Below are 16,090 nucleotides of genomic sequence, written 5' to 3'. Positions count from 1 at the left end.
CCCATTGTTTTTCACAGCAAAGTGTTGTAAAATCAGAGAAATATGGCAAACTCTAATTGTATTGAAAACAATGATTTCCTCTCAAATAGATTTCTGATTGCAAACTAATATAATCCAGTGATGTCCCAAGTAATAACTGCAAGGCACAGATGGTGCCAAATTGAAAGACTAAGTGACTGAAAGTGTTGACATGGTAGATTAAAAATCCATCCTAAAAATATTTCTATTTCTGTGTGTGTTTCCTGCAGTTCACCTCCTATCCAGACTACCAGGTTTTGTAGTTGTGTGGCATTTTCTCCTATTTTCAGTCCAGCCAATGTTACGCTTAAAGCCTTTTTTGGGGGCAAGGAGAAAGCACATCTTATGTATAAATAAAGCCAATATTTCATTGTTAGTATAACTGAAGTCTTGAGAGTTTAGTCATTATTAGTCCAGATCTAATTGCTGCAGAACAAGAAAGAATAATTATGCAGTTAAAATTGCTATACACACACCCACCTAGTTTCTACCCCTTTTCTGGTGTTAATGCTTCCCCTGCTGCTACTAATCTAGATCCTAGTCAGTGGTTTCATTCTGGTGGTGGCATGTGTGGTAGGGGGTGACAAAAAGTTGTCAGCATCCAGAGTCTTTTGCCAGGAGAAATAAGATGCTGAATATGTTGGTGTTTTCTTCTTCCTCTCTCTTGGATTGACTTGCGATCCTTTTTGTATCTTTGTTAACAAGCTTTTACATCCTTCTCTCCATTGGTCTAGAGTTCTAGGTTACATCTAAATCTACTATATACTTTATGTAAATGACATATTATTTCTTTGTTACCGCTAAACCCAGTTTTGTCCAGCTCAAGATCTGCATGTTTTCAACTGACCATGACTGAGCTGTTTGGAGCTGTGGGGTCCCCAGTGCCAAGCCCAGGCCCCCTCTCTTGCCTTCCTGTGCCAGTACTCCTCTATGCCGCATCTTGTGCCTCCAGTTCCCAAAGCCTCTTCTGTTGTACCAGCTCTGTATTTCTCTACGCTATGTTACTGTGCTAAACTCATAAATATTTTATAGCATAACTGCTTGTTACTGCTTTCTGTATGAAATTGTGGTTGTACCACACAAAGATAGACAAAAGTAAAACAAATTAGCCATAGACACCTGATCAGTTGGAGAAACTGCTGTCACAGCTAAATCAAGTGAAACAAAGCTTAAGGCAGGTCAAGGGAAGTCTGGAGACAGAGCAGACTTGACAAGCCTCAGTCCCGAGGCCTTGTAAACTCAGTACAAAGCTGATGGCCGGCTATCAGGAGTGGCAATGGCATATGACAGGGCTATATGGTTATACTAATCATAGATGAACTGTGTTAAAGGGACAGCAATTTAATGTTGCCCTTGGGGAGGGACTGTGTTGCCTCCACCATGGTGATAAGCTTTATTAATAAGCTCTTCTCCCTTTTGATAAACCTTGTTTGTTTAAGCTGCAACACTTGACTGAGAGACAAAAATTTAAATTTGATTGGTTTTGAATATTGGGAAATGCACAAACCCAATTAACCTAACATCCTGTGATGTCCTACAAGCCATAGGTATGCTTCCAACGAGAAGCACCTCGGCTTTCTGTATGTCTGTCACTAAATCACCTGCCCTATTCAGCAGTGGTTTAATATAATCTTTTTTCAATCTTTTGCTGCTTAAAGTGGCAACAGAAGGTCTCTTGTCCTTGATGTCCTTAGCAATTGTCAGGTCCAATTTATCTTTGGGTTTCCTAAGACCATGCTTACCTGCCCTAGCAATGTTTTAAATTCCTCCTTTGAGCCCTGTTTAGCCAAGCCGGATACCTGATAAGTCTGTCTGTTTTCCTAAGTATCAGAATGGACTGTTCTTCCCCTTGGAGGATACTGCCCTCAAAGACCTGCCAGCTAGCCTGAACTCCTTACCCTTTAGAGCCACCTTTCGTGGGATCCCACTGATCAGTTTCCTGACCAGGCTGAGGTCTGCTCACCTGAAGTCTAGGGTGTGCACTCTGCTGCTCTGCTCCCTCGCTCCTCCCAGGATTTTGAACTCTGCTGCTTCACGGTCACTACAGCCAAGACTGTCGCTTTTTTGTTTCTGAATAGCAGATCCAGCTGTGTGTCACCCCTGGGTTGGCCATCCTGTACCTCTGCCAAGAAGTTACCTTACCCTCCAGAAATCTCCTGGATTGCTTTTGTCCCTTCCAAGAGAGGTCAAGGAGATTAAAGTCCTCCCTAAGAATCAGGGTCTGTGATACAGAGACTTTCTGAAGTTGTTTCGAGAAGACCTCACCCTCTTTCTCACCCTGGTGGGGTGGTTTGTACCGAACTCCTCTCACCTCGTCTCCCTTTCTGGCCTCTCCCCTTCAGAGGGAAGTAAGGTGTGTGAGGGGAGAGTAGTGGCTTATCGGGAAATATCCTCATCTGAGCCCTTGGCTCTTCAGGACACAAGTAGGCTGAGACCTTGATGGGTATACGAGCTGGCAACAGGAGGTCTTACTAAACAGTGGGCTGGTAAAAGATGTTTATAAAGCTAGTTGCCTGCCTCCCAACAGAGATACAGGATTTCAAGTAACCATTTCAAGTGTGTTGGTGGAAAAAGATCAGTTTTTGTCAAGAAATTATTGAGTTTTCATTGAAAACTTTTGGTCTGAAACTGAAATCTTTCTGGTTTTCGCTGAAACTTTCTAATTTTTCTTATAAAATGTTGATGCTTTCTGCAAGAAAAGACTTTGCTTTCCAAACAGCTCTGATAGGCGTCAGAGCACAGAATACTGTTTGGTTTGCAAGGCAGTAAAACCAGCTTGTGTGTAAAGGTATCAAAGAGTGTCCTCTGATGGCATATTTTCTGGACGTAAAATGCCAGTGGTTCATTATGCAGGTAAAAGCAATACATTTTGGAAGTATATTGGTGATAAGTGTTCAATTAACATTTGCTCGAATAGAACAGAATTTACTCTGCTTTTTTTTATGGCACTTTTAATAAACTTTGATCACTCGTACAAACAGAGCTGAAAAATGATAGCTGAAAGTTTTACCTTATGTTTAACTCAACCACAACCCAATTCTGAACTGTTTGAAATTTGCCTTTCTCTGTAAGAAAGGTGCTAAAGTTTAAAAGTGTGCTTAATGTTTTACTAATTTTCTTTCTTAAAATTTTTTTTCATTCATCCAGCTTTATCAGCTCTCCCCTGCACCCAAACACCACTTTATGTAGTACTTGAAAATATGGCTGTCAGCACATTGAAAACATGAAACATGAGTCTCACCCCTATGAATCGAATGTTAATATGAATTTATGTAAGCTAGCTGCAAAGTACTTTTCATGCAAAAGAAAAAAAAAAAAGGAAAAGAAAGAAAAATGAAAAGCATGTAGCTTGGTGACATTTTTCACAGAAACAAACCCATTTTCAAGCTTGACCGAAATGTGAAAATGTGATAGTGGTTTTGCATTTCATCATGAATATTTCAAACACATCTGATTTCTACACGTTATGATTGCTAACGTGTGAAGTCACTTAATTAAGTATACGTTTAACCCTTCTTTTCTTTGAGAGGTGCTCATGAGAAATTGATCTCTAAAACTAAAGCAAACCCACAACCAACATATATAGTTATAGTTACCGTCATCTTGAAAAACAAGCAAAAATCACTGTTGAATTATTCATTTATTTTGTTTGTCCTAAATGAAAACAATTTTTTTATCCAGTTACAACTATTGTATATTCTTCAGCAGATGCTAGGCGTGAAGGTCAGCGATAAATTCTTCCTGCTGAGATGTTTTCTGGGACCTGAAATCACATATAATGTTCATTTTCTTTGCATTATTTTGTGTTATTACTTGGTTGAGATAAGATTAATTCAAGATTATCTTTGTTGGGGGCAGGGAATTGAGAGGAAGGGAAAGGTATCCATTTTTTTAACTTGTAGCTGAAGAGGCCTGCAGATTTGGCCACGGTTTTCTTTTTTTATTGAAAATCTTTCCAGAGAGGCAGGGGAGAGTGCCTGTGCTGTCACATGTGTAGGGTGAAGGGGAGCAAGTGGAGGCTTCTGGGAAGAACAGGGGTTTTTTTTGTATTAGCCTCTGCTGCTTTATCACTTGAACCAGGAATAAGAGCATCCTAAAAACAGGTTCCAAATGACTTCAAGGGGCTTTGACTCAGGCTGTTGTATAGTTGTTTTCTGAAGTTGGTCCTTGTGACTAAAGAAGTGTTCCAACCCAGGGACTACAAACCCTACGCTGCCGTTGAGCAGCCATGCCGTAACCTCGCGTGGCCCCATGACATGACGGATGCAAGTATCACTCGCCTATGCCTGATCCGCTGTTGCAAGTGCCTTCATAGTTGTGTTTGAGTCTTTAATGGGAGTTGGAGGTCACCAAAATGCACCTCCGACTTCCTTGTCAGTGAGCTCTAGACAACTATATTGTTCCTCTCAGGGAGAGAGGAAAGGGCAGGATCGGTGTTTGTGGTGGTGTTTCTGCAGTCTCTCTTAATTGAGCTGTTAGTGCTGATAGTTCGCAGCACGAGAGCGCCAGGGGAAAAACTACACGGTGGGGCTGTCACCTCCTGCTTTTGGTTGCACATATCCAGTCAGTGGGCAAACACAAGGCCTGGGAGGCTGCATGAGGCACAGTAGGAGGAATTTTTACTTTATTTTCTACCAATTTTGTATACTTGCACAGGAATTAGAAAAAGTCCTGCTACTGTCAGTTAAGTCAAAGCCTGCTTCAGCTTGCTGCCGCAGTGTGACTCTGCCTCCTTCAGCATGCATTGGCTCCTACCACACATACAGCACCTGGAGAAGAACGTAGCAGAGGTATTCAGGCAGTAGCACCACAGGTCTCTTAAATCTCATGTCCAGCTATGGGAATATTTTCCTCTGAGGAAATATTGTACAGGAAAGCTGCAAAATCTCCCTTAGGGGAGCCGCACATGAGGTATAATATAGGGTTGTACTGGGACCCGGTCTGGGAAGAGGAAATTAATGTTGTTTAAGAGTGCTGTGAGGTGCTTGGGACTGTTCGTGTTGCTTCAAAAGCTATTGCAAGTCCTGCTAGCCACTAAGATTTGGGAAGTTACCAAGTTGCTTAAAGATCATGGTCCCTGCCTTCTCCTTCGGGCTGTGATGTCTCAGAGGCTCAGCTCTTTGAAGGCATCTTGAACATCTTCTGAGGGTGAGGCAGTTTCTTTACCCACCAGAGTCAACAATGAGGAAGTCCTGTAAACCGTAGCATCAATTTTGACAGCCTGGCTCTAAACAACCATAGAAAGCTCTCAGGCTATTAATGTCAGTATGATTTTTTTTATCACTCTTTTCATATAACAGAGCAAGGTGCCTAAGGTTTTATGGGAATTGATAGGATTTTACAAAATGTTATGCTTCTTTCATACTGGAGCTTTGCACAGGTGCCTTTTAATGTTGTACTGTAAGAAACTCTAGTCTTGTGCAGATTCTTGTCACAGATGTCTGACCAGCTAGTAGGATTATTCAGATATTTAACATTACACATGGCTAAAAGTTCTATTGCGTAGCATAGTCACTCCCAGTGATTCAAAATCCTGCCTTTTGGTGACAAAGTACTATGAGCAAATATGGAGGAAAATAAACCAAAACAAGTAATTTAACTGACTGTTATTAAAAGTGCATACAATTATTCAGGTTTTGTTACCAATAGATCAAGACATTAAATACTTATTGAAAAGAATTCTTCTCAGTGAATAAGCCATTGTATTGGAAGGAAAGTTTGGGGTTTTTTTAATTTTGTACTATGCGAGTTCCAAAACGGTTGTTATTTTTCAGACTTACAGTACAGTTGTTTCTTTGCCTTTCAGTAAATCTGAGCCTGTTTGGACCTTTTAAAGAAGGCAACCCAGAATAAATCATATCAGCCACAGAACTTTTGCTGGTTGCTCTGCTTTTCTTTTAAGGCTATGCAAAAATCCTTCAAGAGTAAAGGTATTTTTGGATAATGCAGATTTGACAGGGCAGGAAACTCAACATGTATATTATTCCTGAAAAATAACTTAAGCAAAATAAAAGTGCAGAATGCTATGGAAATTTGAAAATGTGTTAAGAATGAACGTCTAAAAAACTTGAGTCCAGTGAAAGACTTCTGTGAGCTGTGTGTAAATTGGTTTTCTCATCTCCAGTACATATCTCGATGTTATGGTTGGTTTGCTGGTTCTGTATTATCACTAGTTTAGATTGAGTTTGTCTACGCACGATCAAGAATATAACAATTGCTTCATGTTAGCAATACTAACAGGGCCACATTAAGTCATTTTGAAGTCGAGATCACTTGACTTCACTGAAAATTCATGGCAACGGTAGCAGGGGCAGGCTCTCTTTTTGGGGTATTTGTAGGCTGTAAACTCATATTACAGTGATCAAGCAGATCTTAGATTGGTACCTAGAAATCCACAATTTTGCGTGGAAACAAGTACCACAAGATACAGCCGTGAATGTTTATAAATTACACATGTAGAATATTGTTTCCCTGATTGCAAAGGTGGACTTCAAATTGGTTAAGCTAAGCTTCTAGATAATGGGGGATATTTTATTACAAAGGAATGGTACATAAGTTCTACCTCAATTATGTAAAATAGAGTGGTTTTGTGAGAAGTTTCAAATAAACTGAATTTTAACGTAGGAATTTTTTTCTTATAATGAAACCTTCCAGCTGCATAATATCCCTGGTACCAGCCGCTGATAATTTGTTTCCTAACAAAGCTAAGAGGTGCTAAGCATATCAGCTCCCTTTGAATAACCATACTAATTCTAAAAATGTTTGTTTTGTGTGCTATTTGTGCCCCACCAAAAAAGATAGCAGTCCTTCTGCATCTCCCCAGCTGTGGAATGATTTTGGTTTTGCCTTTGGCTTCAGTGATTTGTTTCATTCCTGTATAACAAATAGATTTCTGAGCTTCTCTCCAGGACTTTTTAAAATACCAATTGATGTACTTATTGTCCTCAATCAACACAAGACCTCACACCTTTCTCTTAAGAAGGAATTTATTCTCTTAGACTGTCTGGGCTTTCTATCTAATTGTTATTCCCTTCTTGTTTTCTTAGCTCTTACACTCATGCAATTTATTCATAAGTAATTTCTTATAATAGATTGTACCCTTGTTACTTTCCTTCCATCCATAATATTACATTCTGTTCCTCTGTCTCCCTCTCCCCCTCCCTCCTTCCCTCCTTCTCTCTCCCTCTCTCTTTTTTTTTTCCCTGTAACTGACATGCTGAATTTCAATATTGCTGGTTAAATTGAACCATACCAAATGTGAACCTGTAGTGACACAATGGTAGTAATTTTTGTGCCAACCATGTTCAATATCAGCATTTCTGCATTCTTTGGTGTTTATCTACTTAAAACCCTCATTAGCATAGAAATGAGCATCTCTCATTTCCTGCTATCCCCCATCAGATAGGAAGGTGTCTCAATTTTACAAGACAGACATGGAGTTTTAGGATAGATTACAAGGTTTGACAAGAGCATGCAACGAACATGTGGTTTAGATAAGGATTGTATTTTGATTTCCAGAATCAAAGTTTTTGTTTAGTATTCAAATCTGTCCTACTCAACCCAAATGACATAAATGGACACTATGCTATGAGGGGGCTAGTCAGTGGGGAGATCATTGGCTCAAAACAGACGAAGTATTGTAGAGATAGTAACAGCTTCTGGCTATGATGGATAAAAAGCTATCAAAACTTACCCACTCTCCCAGACTAGGTGCTTTAAAAACATACAATTCAGGTGAATATTGATGTATTCACAGCTGTTGCTTTTATATTGGTGTTCTGTAATATCTAAAAGACAAACATGCCAATGCAGAATCTCACTAACCACTGGGATATAAGCATACAATTATGCAGGTGGATAAAAAAATGTAAAAATTTCTATATATATTGATGTTACACTTTTTCTTTATCAAATGAGCTACTAGAGTCTAGATCTTAATAAATTTGCAAAACTTATTTGGCTTTAGGATGCTAACTTGCTTATAAACTAAAGCTGTGCACACCTGTTGGTGTCACATGGCAATCTTAACGGAAAAAAGTCTTAGGTAAAAGTCAGAAAAGAGCTTTATCTTCAGTTCATGTCTAGAATCTACTGTGGATCATGTTTTATATCTGAAAAGGTGGGTTTCACAATGAGCGATGGGAGTGCAGAAATCTAAGACGTAAGAGAACATGGGTAAAACCGCTGATTGGATTCATGTTAGATTTGGAGTGAAGCTGGCAGCCTAGGGGGGATCTGAAGCTGTCATCAGTGGCATAACCTCTCTTAGGAAAGGGACCTGTGGCTAGTTTAAAGCCATCTAAACTCAGTACCAATTAATCTTCTGGTGATGAATGGCTTCAGAGTAGGAGCTGTAAGGATTGGAAGAGACTCCTGTGTACTTTAAATTGCTGAAGAGGGCTAGGGTTGATGGTCATCTCCGTAGCAGGAAGCTTCAGAGAGCAACTCGAGCTCAACTAGCTCAAACTCCTGAGAGCTAAGGACTTAGCCTTTATGCTTCACTTGATTGCTCTTTTTCTGCATCCTATTGTTTAATCTTTCAGAACTGGCTTCCGAGGTTGTGTCCTATGTCCACTTTGTTATGTCTTTGAAGGCCTCCAGTGTTTGCAAGAGCCCCTAAGAGGCTTGGCAGGGAAGGCAGACCGGTTGGTCAGAGAGCCTGAAGCAGCAGTAAGCAGTGAGAAGAGTGAAAGAGAAGTTTCCAATGACAGTTGCCCAAAAAAAAGGTGAAGGCATACATGCATAGGTCTTAATGGAAGGGGGTGTGTGGAGCCCAGACCGAGACAGTGTTAGAATATCCCCCTTCCTTGGGAAACATGACAGTTTCCCACACTGTACTGCGGCAGGGGGCTTGAACAAACCCTCGGATTTCCCCCAGTCCTTGTGGCTGGAAGTCTGCTCATATTCTGTGAGCAATCAAGGTTGAGATGAGCAGAGTTCATCTTGTTAGTCGGATTTTGAGGGTGGTAACATCTTGTATCTGTTACTTATGGGCACCCCTTGGGTTTCAAGGCATTCCTACTGCAGACTCTATTTGATGAATAACAGCTCCCTTCAGAAATGTCACTACAAATCATATTCTCAGGCAACTTTGAAAGCAGTTTTAGGGACTCATGTCAGATACTACTGCTGGAAAACCCATGTTGTGAGCTGCAGTGCCAGTGTAAAGAAAGTAGGAAAACACCATATCCGACTGGGGAAAATCTTCCACCACATGCACCAATGCTGGCTGCAACATGCTGGCTGGGAGAATCACATCAACCCTTGGAACAGCGTGACAGTGTGAACTACCTTTGCGTGAGGAGTGTTTCTGCTCTCTATGTGTAGGCTATTCCTCTTGTAGTAGTAACATACAACAACTCTGCTCAGTGGAGGTGACTTAGAAGTTTAGGTGTAGAATCACAGGTGGTCCCAAATGTTCCCTGAATTTGGGCAGGGATCTGAGTTCGAACTATTTGTCATTGTGGGATGGTAGGATGTCTGAGGTGAATTCCTGTCCATGTTGAAGTCAGTCACAATATTTGGTGGGTTTAGGATTTCTCACAGTATGTTTTTTTGTTTGTTGTACAAAACCAAAGACCTTTTTCTGTGGGTTTTTGAGTTTGGGTGTGGGGTTCTTTGTTTGTTTGGGTTTTTTTGGGGGGTGTGATGGGTTTCTCTTTCATCAGGAAGCTTAATAAAAGAATGAACTGGATGCCAAGTCTTTACTTTTTTTTGAGGTTCTCCTAAGTCCCTTAATATGTTGCTTTTTACTCCTTTTGACAGTACCTATATGAAACTCCAAAGTTTCGCTTGTTTTCAACTGTAAAAAAACTTGCTTTTGATCCTCTACTTTCATTTTCCTGTTGTTGAACTTTTTGAAAATACAATATAGTAGAGTCTACATGGGAATTGAAATTGCTTATAGAGAATTTTACAGTAAATTGATATCTAGAAATACTGTATTGCTGGGAAATAGTCTATTTATCCTGGGATCAGGGCAGATATGATAAAGATATGAAACATAATCATCAAAATTCCATATCTCTGGCCAATTTCAGTTCAAGGCTAAGTACGAACAAATACCACCAACTTTTCAGAGAATGACATTGCTTTACACCAGACGTGTTTTTATTCAGATGCACTTTCTGGTAAGATATAGCATACATTTCCTATAAAATGTTTCAGAAAAACTTTATATTTCTCTGCAGCACAGCTCATAGAAAATGAAGCCTATGGTTTCTATCTGTACAAACACAGATTATTTATGATGGCATATATTCTTTGACAAAGCAAATATTTACCTATAATGCACATCTTACTAACTCTGAATAGCATTAGCCTGCCTATAATCAAAGTTTGACTTGAAATCTGCCTCCCATCAGATAATCCCAAGAAATGCTTGTGATGGGGGGTTGTGTGTATGATTTATATATTTTCTTTATTGTAAAAATATGATACTACTACTACTATCTCTGTTATCCAAGGTTTTTCACCTGCTGATGATTTTCAGAATCAGTTTCTGGAAACTGCTGTTTCCTCAGTCAGGACATCATGTACTTCTATACTCTCTTGCTTTACAGTAGAGCAGGAGGAAGGGTTATTCATATTCCTGAAAAAGAAATACCAGGCTCCAGTCCTAAAAAGTCTCTTAAGAGTGGCTATGTTCACTTACCTATCCTAATCTAAATGTATGTATGGATATGTTTGAAGTTGTCTGTGACATGGTACCTCTGTATGCTATCACTCTATTATATCAAGTCCAAGCCTGCAAATGGATGTCAGGGGGAAGGTTTCATGGTAGATACAGTCTAGGGGCCTAATTTGTAAGAGAGATCCACAAACCCCCTAGATTACGCACCTGCCTTCCCCCCCGCCCCCAAATATATTTACCTAATATTCATTTTCACAGCTTTTGTGCACCGTAGCCTGAGAAATGACTAGGAAATGTGGGTCTTCAGTTCCGAGGGTTTTAGACCCTCCTCTCTCATACCCATGAAAGAATAGTCTAACTACAGGACAGATCTGGGGTGGGGATCACATCCTTGCAAATTAAATCGAGCCAAGGGACTGCAAGAGATTCAAGATCAGTTTGGACCTGAGAGGTAATAATCCTCAGAGAGCCTGGCTGTCACTCTGGTGCCTGGAGGCAAGAGGGTCACTGCTGGCAGTGGGGCTGACAATCCATGCCATTATCTGTGTTTTGTTTCAAGTTTCTTGAAGGGAATCCAGCTGTGGGATACTAGGTTTTATGTGAAACAAAATCTGCTGAGACCCAAGTTTAATGGTCTTCACCTTTAAGTTTCCATTTCAGACTGACTGGGGCAGAACTGCCAAACTGTCGATATTCAAGGGATAACATTTCTGTGAGACTTACAAAAAATCATAGAGTTGCTAGCAGCAAAGATTTTTGTCTAAAAATTCTCTAGACTTGTGCAATATGATTCAAAGGTCTGGCTTCTGCTTACTGCAATTTTATTCTGTTGGAACTCTGTAGTCTTTATAGCAGTAACTCCTGATTTACAACAGCGCAGGGATTACCAGAAATAAGACTTGATGCTCTCTGATGGAAAAGCCTTATTGAGTTTAATAGCATATAATAAGATTTCCTTGGTTTTCTTTCTTTCTTTTTTTTTTCTTCTCCTTATTCCCTTTATTTTACTAATTGAATCCCATCAGAAGAGATGGTTAGAGAAATTGCAATGATTTTTGTAGGGGTGACTAGTCTTTATCAAATTCTCATAGACTTAGATAAAGAGTGGTTTTTTTTGTCTGAATCCCTTGAAAATTCTGCAAGATTTTATTAAAAAAGTTAATAAAGCTTATTTCTGATCAGTTTTTGCTATAGCAGTGTGCTCAACACATACAATTTCAACTGCAACACTGAGGCATTACAAAGCAACGCTCTGCAAGCCTGAATTTTGTTCTTATTTAAAGTACTGTAAATTCCTTCTTTTCACTGGCTCTCTCCCTTATTTACATCAGTGTAAATGAGACGTGATTCAGTCTTGCACTTCGTCTTGAGGAATTGTTTTCCTCTAGCTTAGGCATCCTATTAAATTGAGGGCTAATCGTCTACCAGGCTTGCAAAGCATGCAAGATATGAGTATTTTGGGGCCTGAACACATGAATTTCCCTAAAATCACTGCCAAAATACATTTCCCAAAACAAAATGATTTATGAACTCACTCAAGCAAAATGGATTATTCAAATAATTACTTAGTAATAGAGGAAGCAATAATACCTCTAATAATGAAGCTGCCCACAGATCCTGATGCTCAGGAAGATTATGAGGGATTAAGGCAGATCCTTTCTCATTTTTTCAGCTCTGCCACCATCCTGCTGAAAATGCAAAGACTTGTGTGTGTCTTAAATGATGAAAAACAGGGAATGGTTTTCTAGGAGACATAGTAAAGTTAGGGCTGCAATATAGTACAGTTTAAGCTCAGTGGAGTGCAAGCATGCAGGTTACACTTTTAATGGTACAGGCTTAATTCACTGATGTAAATCCTTGCTAGTTAGGTGAGGAAGTCTGGAAACATTAGATGGAGGAGGAGGAGGATTAAAGTGGTTTGGGTTTTTTTTCCTTTTTTTTTTTTTTTAATTTGAGAGTTCTACAAGCTCATAAGCCTAAGGGGAGCTTAAATATGTCCAAAAGCAGATCTCCAAAACAATTAAGGCACTTAAACTTTGTTCATCATTCCTTCTCCACAGCTAGCCTGTTTTAGATAAAAGAAGGCAATGTTCAAGCATAAGTATTTTAATGTTGGTAATTCCCAAGTGTGTTTTCCATCCATAGCCTAGCAACTAATTCATGGAATTCTTCATGGCTTATTCCCCTTCCTCTGGTTTTCAAATTTCTGGTGAGCAAACAAGAAAAGGCTGGCTCTTGTCTTCATTCTTTTCAGTGAAGTTGAATAGGTGTAAGAGTAGTAGCTTATAAAATTGCAAACGTAAATCAAACTAATCTGCATTGACTTCAGTAGTGTAGTGTTCCTGCATGACTATAATAGAGAACTCTGAGTTGCAGCTCATAATTGTGATGAGTCTAATATAAAAAAAACATAAAGGGAAAGACCTTGGAATGGAGAGAGGCAGAGCTCTGAAGACTTTTTTTATTCAGCTGCTTACTAAATAATTAACTAACCAACCATTAAAAAAAAAAAAAAAAAAAAAAAAGAATCTCTACCCAAGCTTGCCAGGGATGTCACGTTTTTCACAAGATGCTGAAATGCCCAGTTCACCTTGTAGATAGGATGGCTTGTAATAGCAGGCAGTACCTAGATCTGGAAATAAACTTCTTTTGTAGACACTATTCTAAACAGGACCAGTAACATCAGAAGGTTACCCCTCACTTCTTGCTACCAAATCCTGTTTGCTAACTTGAAGTCATATTTTCGATGGATGTGATGGCATTGGATGGGTGGATCTGAGACAACTGAAGTATTGAGGGCATATACTATCCAGAGAAATACTGGTTTTGACCACGGGGTTCTTCACAAGGTGATTGGTGGAGTAGCAGAAATCGCCCCAGGAGTCACCACAAGAGACACACTTGCTGTAGCACCAAAAGTGACGGGGAGATGTAGTTGAGGCAGCAGTGTGTAGGAAGTGCTGGTAAGAAGGATAGGTGCTTCTCTCTGGAGGTAGCAGGAACACTGACTGTGGATACTATTGTACATTTAGCATTGGGACCAATTTGAGACATCCAGACTGATACAGCAGCCCTGACAGGTATCACTTCCCTCTCCCTCCTTTCTGTGACTGTCACCTTACTCAGTATATAGACTGGTCTGCTCCAGCACTGAATCAGGGATAGCTGTACAGGTACAACATTATCCAACTGTACTACAACTATCCAACTGTACTACAACTGTAGTAACAACAGTTCTTATCCATAAAACCCTGTGCTTCATTTATTGCAAGGTGTGTAGTAAGGAACTGTATGTAGAGGACTGAAGAAGAGATGGGACAATATGATACTGAAAGGTCCCTAAAGAAATTGATTCTCACCTTGTCTGTCATAGAGCTCTACTACAACCCAAGTCATTTAACCCAAACCTTTCAGAGGTAGCCAGTAGTTAACATACATCTTTAGAGTGCCCATGCTGCAGATGGGTCAAGATCCTGTTGAAACACACAGCACCATAGAGTGTGCTTCAGAAGCATTCTTAAAAATTAGGCCATAAGCATCTCATATGAGATGCCAAGACCTAGTAAGTGCCCCCTAGAGCTTAACATCTCATGGGAATCATCATCTTACAGGGATGTTGGTTAAGTTCTATTTCTATTTTGTGAAGCATTTACATTTTATATCTGGGTGTACTGGGTTTGTCAATTCTTCCTAAGTGAGGCTGAAAGTCGACTACCTTATGGAGAAGGGAGTAGCGTCTGGTGTCCTCAGGAGAGGTGGAGGAGGGCATGTCCATCTGAATGTTTGCTGTGTCAGGAGGTGGGTCACGGGCTCATGTAGCGGCAAATCAGGGCACACAGAAATCTCTCCCTGCCCTTGGCAGGCTGGCCCTGCTCCCTGGTCCCTTTTCCTGAGGAGAAGAGGAATGGGTAGATTCAAGAGATCTGTGATCTTTACTCACATCTCCCCTCACAAGGGGTAGATGTGCAGGTCCCCATTCCCTCTTGGCAAAATCTGTCTGGGTGGGATGTGATGCAGCCCCTCATCTTCTGAAGCCTGAGACCAGGCTTACGAACTCCAGAGAGTGCTGGAGAAATGCTGGGGCCACTGGGGAAAAAGGTGCTGCTGGGAAGATAATAAGGATAAGATTATTGAATAGTTGCTCGTTAATGGAGCACATTGTATTTTGTGCACTGAATGAGGCAGGAATCTGTGGGCAAAAATGTCACATGATTGTGTTTACTAAAGATTGCATCATAATGCAACGTGTATAAAAGAACGAGAGGATGTACAGCAGTTTTAAAATGGTGTTTCTTAACTGTGAGTACCCAACCATTTTGGTCTTAATGTTCTTTTTAAAATAGTGTATTTTTCCCTAAGCTTAGCAAAGATGCTAAATAGGCTGCTATTTGTAATAGCTAGTTAGGAAACTTTTTTTTTTTAACTGTGAAAGAACGGTTTGTTTTCTAAAGGTGGATGTTTCCCCGAAGAAATATTTCTCTCTGAGGAAGAACTGTTAGCTAAGGGCAATACTTCATTTGATTTTAACACTCTAAGTTATCCTCCTAAAGCCAGCACTGCAGACTCTTCACGTGCTCGTTACTCCAAATGTTCTTTTCCCAAACGTGCTTTTGTGCATCTTCTCCTTCCTGCATTTTAGTCGACCTTAAGATTTCATTTACACATTCATTAACAAACTTGTGGTAGAAAAGACAAAGGCATGAAAAAACCCACTGGTTTTGGGTTACAAAAAAAACCCAAAGAAAAAGCAAAAGTTCATTACGGGTTTTAGCCAATGAAGTATGCTTATGTTCTACACAAGTACTGTCCTTTCAGGTTGAATCTTTGTGGACATTTGAGTCTGTTATTACTCTTTCAACTTATATCTGTCACATATGGAATGTCATTGTTTATTTGTTTTGTCAACAGCAAACAATGCACAGAAATATTAGAATTGTGTTCATCTAGAACTCCTTAGAAAAAGGCCATCAAATCTTGTACCAAAAGAAACAGAAAAAAATACATTTGGGAGGAATTATTCATAGTTAAACTTTCCCAAACAATATATAAAACATTTAGGCAAGATTAGGTATGTAGTAAATAACACCTATGCCCTACTGTGTATTATGTTAATGGTCATATCATATTGCATAAGGTAACATAAGTTTATAAATCCATATGAATTAGCTTTGCAGTAATACAAAAATCAGTTTGGATGGCTTTGAAGACCCACAAGTTGGGGAGTCTTATAAAGATATATTTCTTTTATTTTTTCTTTGTAGTTAATAAAACACTATTCTTCATAGAGATATATTGTATTTGAACCATAGGGACATTTTAAATGTGTTAAAATACATGAAGATTGCTGGCTTTCATTTGAAACACTTAACCTGATGTGGGCGAAAAGAACAGATGCTTATTGAGTATTTTTTTCACATAAATGCATGTGAAGTGAGACTG

The sequence above is a fragment of the Buteo buteo genome, chromosome 8 (genome assembly GCF_964188355.1).
Source record: "Buteo buteo chromosome 8, bButBut1.hap1.1, whole genome shotgun sequence".
NCBI classification, from domain to species: Eukaryota; Metazoa; Chordata; class Aves; order Accipitriformes; family Accipitridae; genus Buteo; species Buteo buteo.
The sequence above is the reverse complement of the archived record's forward strand: the minus strand, read 5'-3'. Positions refer to the sequence as shown.